Source organism: Tamandua tetradactyla, chromosome 10 (genome assembly GCF_023851605.1).
Source record: "Tamandua tetradactyla isolate mTamTet1 chromosome 10, mTamTet1.pri, whole genome shotgun sequence".
Classification (NCBI taxonomy): domain Eukaryota; kingdom Metazoa; phylum Chordata; class Mammalia; order Pilosa; family Myrmecophagidae; genus Tamandua; species Tamandua tetradactyla.
In genome coordinates this window covers 11,403,817-11,413,986 of record NC_135336.1, presented here as the reverse complement: position 1 = coordinate 11,413,986, position 10,170 = coordinate 11,403,817, and the positions used below count along the sequence as shown (strand labels likewise).

Below are 10,170 nucleotides of genomic sequence, written 5' to 3'. Positions count from 1 at the left end.
CTTCACATATAATTTATATTAAAAAGATAGAAAACTGCAAACTTGCCAATAGAAAAATAAAAATAAGAAATGAAGGGGCAATAGAAGCACAAGGCAAAGTGAATGGAAAAAGCAAGGAACAAAAGTAAAAAAGAAATAAAAAACTAGTCAACTTTATGAAAAATCAAGGATATTCAATTTAAAACAGTGAGGTACCAAGGACTTCTGTTTCTAGCCATGATGGAGTACCCAGGAGTTGGATTTACTCTCATCTGAAACAATAAAAAAAAAAAAACAGACAAACTATATTAAATCAGTGTTCTAGATATTGGATATCAGTCAAGGAAGTGCCCTGAATCCTTAGCTAAGAGAAACAAAGGAGTTAATTGACTTGAAAAAGTCCCTAAACCACTGCAATGAGAAGACATTCAGTTACAAAAGGCAGGAAAAAAATGTTCTCCCAAAGATGTCCATGTTCTAATATGCTAAATCTGTGATTATGTTACCTTATATGGCTAAGGGACTTTGCAGGGATTAAATTAAGCACCAGGAGTTGGGAGATTATCCTAGTGTATCCAGGTGAACCCAAACTAATTGCATGAGTCCTTAAAAACAGAGAAACTTTCCTGGCTGAGTTCAAAGTTGAAGAGAGACATGACTTCAGAATAATAGAGAGATACAACAGTGTTAGTTTTGAAGATGGCAGAAGGCAGCCACAACAAAGGAATGTGGGCAGCACAGAGAACTTGGAAAAGGCAAGGAATTGTCTCATCCTAGAGCATTGAGAAAGAACTTAGCCCTGCTGACCCCTTGATTTTAGCTCTATGAACCGGCATGATGGACTTTTAGCTTCCAGAACTATAGGATGATAAATTTCTGTTGTTTTAAGTCACTAAGTTTGTGGTAATTGTTTAGAGCAGCAAGAGTAAATACACCAGGAGGAGACTAACAGACTTCCTGCGTCAGGGAGATGGAGCTGAGATTTCAGGAAGACCGAGGTGGTTAGACTTCCTGGAGAGGAGAAAGTCATGCACACATAGCTGTGCAGACATAGGCAGAGGGTTTCCCTTGTGTGTTCAATTAAGAAATGATCAGTGCATGCACATAAGGAAAATACCTGAATCTGGGGGAAAAACCATTCAAAAGTATTAACGGGAACTGTGCCCATGAGCCTAGCACTCAGCAATGTTATAAATAGATGCCTCCCACTAGCCAAAATGTAAAATCTGATGATGATTTATGGGATTTTAGAAGGATCTCACCTTGATAATGGGAAGTAATAGCAGTATAATGAGCACTTCTCTGAAGAGGTCTATTCTCACTCAAATTTAGAGAGTGATCATGTAAAGATGCATACAAAATAAACTCTTAAATGCTAAAATAACAAGTACAGAGTAAATAAGAAAACAGGAAATCAAAGGGGATTATAAATATTCAATTAATTCAGTAGAAGGCAGAAAAAAGGAAAAAATAGTAGATACTGCAAAAAAGAAAATAAATAGCCATTGATGGATTTAAATATAACCATATCAATGATCACATTAAATGCAAAAAGTCAAAATATCCCAACTAAAAAGGAGAGATTGTCATATTGGGTGAAAAAGCAAGAATCAACTACATGCTGCCCACAGGAACCACAGTTCATAAATAAAGACACAAATAGGTTGAAAGTGAAAGGATAGAAAAAGATATAGCATGCTAGCACTAATCAAAAGAAAGCTAGAGTGGCTATACTAATATCAGGCCAAGTAGATTACAGAGAAAAGAATATTAGCAATTACACAGAAGATCATTCAGTAATGATAAGGGAGTAAGTTTATCAAGGGAAAAAGAAAGTCAAAACTTTTGTAATAATAGCTATTCGAAATAAATAATGATAGAAATGCAGAGAACAGACATATCCAGAATTATAGCCCCCTCTCAATAATGGATAGAATAGAAAGAAAATAAGTAACAATATCAAAAATATCCAAAAAACATTAATCAAACAGCATATAAAAATGAAAATACATCATGACTATGTGGATTTATGGCCAAAATGCTAGTTTTGTTTTATTATTTGAAATAATCAGTGCATTTAACAATATTTAGACTTTAAATAAGAAAATGTCTATGACAATCTTCAAAAGACGCAAAAAAACATATTGGCAAAGTCAACATTCCTGGTTAAAAACAAGAAGTCTTTGGGTGGGCCACGGTGGCTCAGCAGGCAAGAATGCTTGCCTGCCATGCCCGAGCACCTGGGTTTGATTCCCAGTGCCTGCCCATGTAAAAAAAAAAAGTCTTCAACAAATGTAGACTAGAAAAGAAAGAGTTAACTCAGCAGACTTGAGTTACTCAAACCTTATACATTTCCAAGAAGGATCTGGTGTCGGTAATGGCCCTAGGCTTATCCAGGGAGTTGCGCTCTTGGGATGTTCTAAGTTATGAGCATTTTGCATGCTTGGAGCCTGGAACTATGCTGTACCGACTTGTCTGGACAGTTTGTGCAAACAATGTGATTTATGATAAACACCTGCTTTCCTTCTGGGAGGTCTGGAGCTTCAGTTACTGCAGCCAGGCACAAAGGTATCATGTTCCTACATTATTGATCTCCAATACAATCCTAAGAATTCAAAGCTTAGGCGAACTTTCCTGGTAGACAACACTGTACATGTCATCACAACTCAGTGCTGGAGGGTTTATGTGTTTCCTGTGCGACTCCCCTGGGAGAGGAAAGTTATGCCTGGTTTCCTCTATACTTCTCCCCATGTACCTTTACTCTTTGCTGATTTTTCCTTGTATCCTTTCACTGTGGAACAGTAAGTATAACAACTTCAGAGATTTTAAGCCCTTTTATCTAAAATCACCAAATCTGGGGGTAGGCTTGGGGACCCCTGACATAGAAGGTAACTGACACAAACTGATAAACAACATCCATGAAAATCTTCAGCTAATATCAGACCTGATGGTGAAAGCCTGAATGCATTGTCCTTAAGACAGATACAAGGCTCTTGCAACTTCAAAGTCAACAGCACAGTGGAAATTCTAGCTAATGTAATAGGCCACAAAAAAAAAAAAGTATTAAAGGATAATTGTATTGCAAAAGCAGAAGTAAAATTTGTCTTTATTCACAAACAACATGATTATCTATGTCGAATTCAACAGATTCTACCAAAAAAAATAATCTACCAAAACTAATAAGTGAATTGTGTAAGGTTTCTGGATAAAAGAAACAATTGTATTTCTATGCATTAGCAACAAACAAATTGGAAATTGAAATTAAAATTACCTTTTAAAATAATGTAAAATATGAAATACTTAAGGGTAAATCTGATACAAATGCAACAGACCTGTACACTGAAAACTAAGAAGACCTAAATAAGTGAAGATGTATACCATGGTCATGCACTGGAAGACTCAATATTATTAAAATATTGCGTTCTCCTAAAATTGATTTGTAGATTCAATGCTATCCCTAGTAAATTACCAGCAGGCTTTTGTTTTTGTAGAAACTGACAAGCACATTCTAAAATTCATAAAGAAATGCAATTGATCTAGTGTTGCCAAAAGAAAAAGCCAAATTTTTTTAAAGAAGGAAAAATATGCACTGTCAGTGCCTGACTTTAATGCTTATTATTAAGCTATATTAATAAAAACACTGTGATACTGGCATAAAACTGGATGATTAAGACTAAACAGAGTACAGAAATAGACCCCTTCAATAGATGTGATTTTTGGTAAAGGCACAAAGGCAGTTCAGTGGCAATAAGAGAATCTGTTCAACAAGAGTGCTCCACTACTGGATCTCCATATGAAGAAAATGAGCTTTGATCCATTACTTGCATCATAGACAAAATTAACCTAAAATTGACCATAGACCTAAATTTAAAACCTAAAGCTACAAAACTTCTAAAAGAAAACTTATGAAAAACCTTTGTGATATTATATGAGGCAAAAAAAAGTTTAGCTTTGACACCAAAGCACAATCCATAAAAGAACAAACTGAAGAAATGATTTCATCAAAATTAAAAGCTTCTGCTGTCTAAATGTCAATTAATAATGAAAAGGCAAGGCAAAGACTGGGAGGGGATACTGGCAAATCTCTTATTCAATAAAGGACTTGTTACCAGAATATATCAAGAACCCTCAGGTCTTTCGTATACAACTGGTCAGGCTATATAATGGTAAACCCACTTTTGAAAGCATTTTGACAGTTTCTTAAAAAATTAACATACACCTACTATGTGATCCAGCCATTTCACTCTTAAGAATTTACCCAAGAGAAATGAAAGCATACGTCTATACACACTTGTATGTGAATGTTTATAGCTACAACATAGATGAATCTCAAAATATTCAGACTGAGCAAAGACAAAAATATATGTATATACAGTGTTATTTATTTATGTAAAATCTTAGAAAATGCTAACTAATCTATACTGACATAAAACAGATCAATGGACACCTGAGGACAGGAGCAGAGGACAGAGAAATGAAAAGAGCAGACTTACAAAAGGGAATAATGAAACGTGGGGTTATGAATGTTCCTTAACTGGATTGTGATGATTGCTTTGCAAGGATGTGTGTGTGTGTGTGTGTGTGCGCACGTGTGTGTGTGTTTGTCAACTCATAAAATTTATGCACTTTAAGTTAGTACAGTTTATTGTAAGTCAGTTATATTCCAATAAAGCTGTTAAATTTTAAAATAATTTTAAAAATAATTGAGGCATTTTTGGTGAGCCTGTTGAACAATGGATGTTGGTGAGCCTATTAACCAATGGAAGTTCTCATATATTATAAGAGTATAAATTGTTTCAAAAAATTCATAAAGCAATCTGGCAAATTCAACTAAAGTTGAAGACATGCATAATCTATGATCCAATAAATTCCATTCCTAATGATATTCTCTCTCAAAATTATTGCACATATTCATAGGGAGATAGATACAAAATGATTACTGCAATATTAGAATAACAAAATTTTGGAAAATTCTAAATACCTAACAAAATAAATTAAGATCATAAACTTTAATATGTAGAACAAACAATATATTGCTTAAGGATTAATAGATAAATAGCAAATTTTAAAAAACATCCACATTATAATGATCTGCACAAAATGAAGTTTAACGATTACCCCAGGTGATAAAATGAAGGGAATGTGATTAGGGAGGATTATACTGAGGTCTCATTTCTTAAGGTAGGTGGTGAGTAACTTGTTCCTCCATCCATGGAGTATTTAGCAATATTTCTTTAAAAATGTTTCTAACATATAAGGGAGCTATTCTCCATAATTTACAGATATGGAAATTTAAAATCAGAAGGCTACAGGTCCTTTCACAAGCCACATAATTAAGAATAGAAAGTTCCATTTAAAATCTAATCGTTTTCCCTCCCCTGTCCAGTGTTGCTTCAATCATATGACTGTTTCTCTATTGATAAAAAAAAGAAAGAGATGGCAAGGTGCAAGGGTAGTTCAGTGGTAGAATTCTCGCCTTCCCCAAAAACAAACAAATAAGCAAAAAAAAAAAAAAAAAAACCAAATTCAGCAAATGGTGCTGCAGCAACAGGATACTCAAATGGAAAAACAATGAAATGTGACCCCACCACACAGCATACAATAAATAAATAAATAAATAAAGAGAGAGATGGGAGTGTGAGATGGGGCAGCTATTGTGGAAAGTAGTACGGCTATTCCTCAAATAGTTAAATATAACATTACCATTACCACGTAACCTGGCAATTCCACTCCTAGATATATACCCAAAGAAATTGAAAACAGGGACTCAAACCAATGCTCAAAGCAGCATTATTCACAAAACCAGAAGAAGGAGAAACAACTCAAGTGAACATCAGCAGATGAATGGATAAGCAAAATGTGGTGCAATCCCATTTATATGTGTCTCCATAAGAGGAGATAAAGTTCTGAGACATGCTACAACTAGGATGAATCTTGAAAACATTATGTTGAGTGAAATACCAAGACCCATAAGAAAAAGCACTGTATGATTTCATTTATATGAAATATCTAGAAATAACAAATTCGTAGAGACAGAAAATAGATGAGAGGTGTTTTAGTTTGCTAGCTGCCAGAATGCAATACACCAGAAACAGAATGGCTTTTAAAAAGGGGAATTTAATAAGTTGCCAGTTTACAGCTCTAAGGCCAAGAAAATGTCCCAATTAAAACAAATCTATAGAAATGTCCAATCTAAGGCATCCAGGGAAAGATATCTTGGTTTGAGAAGGCTGATGAAGTTCAAGATTTCTCTCTCAGGTGGAAGGGCACACAGAGAACACAGTCAGAATTTCTCTCTCATCTGGAAAGGTACATTGTGAACACAGTCAGGGTTCCTCTCTCATCTGGAAGGGCACATGACAAACACGGCATCATCTGCTAGCTTCTTCTCCTGGCTTCCTGTTTCATGAAGCTCCCCAGGATGCATTTTCCTTCTTTATCTCCAAAGGTTGTTGGCTTGTGAACTCTGCTTCTCGTGGCTATGTCATTCTGCTCTGCTCTCTCTGAATCTCTCTTTCTCCAGAACATTTCCTCTTTTATAGGATTCCAGTAAACTAATCAAGGCCCACCCAAATGGGTGGAGATACGCCTCCAGCTAATCCAGTTTAACACCACGCTTGATTAACTCACATCTCCAGGGAGATGATCTAATTACAGTGTCAAACATACAATACTGAATAGGGATTAGAAGAAAGGGCTGCCTTTACAAAATGGGATTAGGATTAAAACACGACTTTTCTAGGGTACATACATCATTTCAAATCAGCACAAGAGGTTACCAGGGGAATGGGGGAGGAAAAATGGAAAAGTTGCTGCTTGGTGGGTATATTTACATATTTTGGAAATTTTAAAACATGATTAATAAAAAAGAAAGAAAAGTTAAGAAATTAATTACTTATGAGGTCATAGAAATATGGTAGTTTTCATTTTCTTGTCAGTATTAGGCATTATGATGTATTACTAGAAAAAAAAAAGCATGAAAGAGAGGAAAGAGTACCCATCAGCATTCTGTGCTGCCTGGGTATAATATGAACAATAAAACAAATAAACACATGAAATATTCCAGGAATTTGTAGGAAGGAGGAATATGAGATGCATCTCAAAGATATTTGACAAAAAAAAATGAGAAAAGGCAAAAGCGACGCAGACTACTGTGTCATTATATGGAATTTTTTTTTTTAACAAAGAAGTTTTTGTTAATAACATTTCCTTCATGCTGCCATGAGAAATTAATTTTCTATATCTTTATTTCAAAAGATTTAATGACATTTGCTAAATTAGACTCATACATTGCCTATACAATCAAGATAGAAATGACATATATTTATAATATATGCATATGTATAGACAGTTATGTATATAAAATTTATAAATATACATTTATATTCATAAATATGCATACATTCATATATAACATCAATTAACAGAATTTAAAACACATAACACTATGCCCATTGAGCTTAGTTAGTATTATTTTAGATTAACAAATTTAGATTTTGATGTAAATTTTATCACGGAAAAGGTCATATTATTTGATAAAGTTTGCTTTTCAACTTTAGCCAAATCTTCATCACAAAATATGTTTAGTTCAGATAATAAGATCAGAATCAGAGAAATACACTCTGTAAGGATGAACTCAGCCATCACTAATCTATTTTTCCTTCTCTATAGACAAATTATTATGAATGATTTAGGCCAGATACATAAGATAGAGTAAGTAAATGCCGTGTACTGTACCAGCATTGGTGATATAGAGATTCCTCTGTACTTAATGACAAAAATTAAATGAATTATTAAAGTACACTCATAAATGCTATAACAGGAGTTTCTTTAAAATGTGTCTGTGAAAGGAGATACCACAGGCCAGGAGAGTGGCGAGTCACCAAAAGCTTCACAGATGTCATTATAAATAAATGGGATAATGTCTGGGAAAGTATTTTTCAAACAGTAAAGCTTTATACCATTTAAGAAATTATGATTGCCAGTATAAATTCCCTCATCTCAATTCTCAGTAAATAGGACATTTCACAGCATGCTAAAACTTTCCACATGTAAGCACTCAAATATTTCATGGACTGCCAAGCCCTATCACTTTTTCAAACATTTCTCTTTTTTTCCCAAGAAAAATCTACTCGTAAGTAAACATCTCACTCATAAATGGAAATAAAATACAGTGAATATTTTATGAAGAGTAATTTTTGCACAATCTGTTGCCAGTATCTTTTCTTTCCTGAATATTATGTGGAAGGTAGACTAATGACCTTCCAAAGATGCCCATAGTTTAACCCCTGATGCCTATTGTGATGTTATACATGCAAAGAAGAATTAAAGTAGAAGATGGAATTAAGATTGTTAATCAACACACCTTGAGATAGGGAGATCATTCTGGATTAACTGGGTGAGCCTGTTGTAATCACCAGGGTTTTTCCATGTGGAAGAGGGAATCAAAACAGTGTCAGAATAATGAGATGTGAGAAAAATTCAAACAGCCAATGCTGGCATTGAAGAAAGAAGAGGGCCACAAGTCAAGGATTATGGGTGTTGAACTGTGTCTCCCACAGAAGAAATATCCCTGAACCTCAGAAAGTGACTTCTTAGTTTTCTAGGGCTGCCGTAATAGAGTACCACAAGCATGGTGGCTAAAAACAACAGACCTTTTGTTTTGTTATTGCCTCACAGTTCTGGAGGCCAGAAGTCCAAATTAAGGTATCAAACAGGACCCTGCTTTCTCTTAAACATCTGTACTATGCCTCTCCTAATTTCTGGTGTTTGCTGACAATCCATGACATTCTGTTCTCTGTCTCTTTCTAGTCCAACTTTCTCTTCTTGAAAGGAGATTTTATGAGGGCCCACCCTAATCCTGTTCATCTCATCTTAAAGCCTATTTCCAAATAGGTCACCTTCACAAGTCAAGGATTACAACTTGATCCTATCTTTTAGGGGAGCACAATTCAACCCCTAACAGTGTCCTTATTTGGAAGTAGGGTCATTATGGTGGAATTAGGCAAGATAAAATAGGACCATACTGGAATAGGGTGGGTTCTTAATCCAACATGACCGATGTCCTCATAAAAAGGGGAGAATTTAACAGAGACAGGTAGATGAGAGGAAATGCCATATGACTAATTGAAGCTAGAAAACAACTAGAAGCCAGGAGAGGGGCATGGAATAGAGTTTTCCCTAACAATGTCAGAGGATCATGGCCTTGCCAACATTTTGGTTTGAGTTCTAGCCTATAGAACTCTGAGCCAGTAAACTTCTATTGTTTTCAGCCATCCAGTTTGTGGTACTTTGATATAGCAGCTCTAGGAAGCTAAGACGTTGGTGGACTGTAGAAGCTGGAGACAGTAAGGCAGTAGATGTTCCCATGGAACCTCCAGGAAGGAACCCAGCCCTACCAACACCTTTATTTTTGCACAATGAAATCCAGTTCCAACATCTGACCTCCAGAACTGTAAGACTGTAAATATGTGTTGTTTTATGCCACTAAGTTTGTGGTAATTTGTTGTAGCAGCAATAGTGAACTGATAAAGTTCACTATAAGAGTGAATACTTATTTCATTCTCAGAAAAATTTCCAATGAACTCTATTGAAAATTCAAGTCATCAGGATTGTATTTGTTTTCTATTGCTACATAATTTACCACAAATGCAATTGCTTTAAACAATGCCTATTTATTAGCTCCACAATTCTGGGAGTCAGAAATATAGACTGACACTTTATTGGCTTCCATGCTTAGGATCTCATATATGCTAAATCATGGTGTTGGCCAGCCTGGGCTCTTTTTTTGGGGAGGGGTGGGGTGCATGGTCTGGGAATCTAACCCAGGTCTCCCTCATAAAAGGTGGGCATTCTAACCACTGAACTACCCATGCACCCGAGCCTGGGCTCTTGTCTGAGGCTCTGGAAAAAATCTGCTTTGAGGTTCATTCACGTTGTTAGGAAAATTCAGTTCCTTTCACTGTAGGACAAAGTCTCAGTTTCTTTGCTGGCTGTCAACTGAGGGCTTCTCTCAACTCTATAAGGTTGGCCACCTTTGAGCTAACAAAGGTGCATCAACCCCTTCTCATGTTTCAAATCTGACTTCTGTCTTTAGCTAGCAAAAACTTTCTGCTTTTAAGGACTTATATGATTAGATCAGGCACACCTGGATAATTTCTCTGTCTTCAGTTCACATAACATACACACAGG

General features: G+C 35.5%; 1 non-coding gene across 1 annotated transcript; it reads right to left on the bottom strand.

The window, feature by feature from the left end:
• Positions 1-9,782: 9,782 nt before the first annotated feature.
• On the bottom strand, positions 9,783-9,854 carry TRNAK-UUU (transfer RNA lysine (anticodon UUU)). Its single transcript has one exon. It is a non-coding gene; the product is annotated as a tRNA-Lys (tRNA).
• Positions 9,855-10,170: the final 316 nt, after the last annotated feature.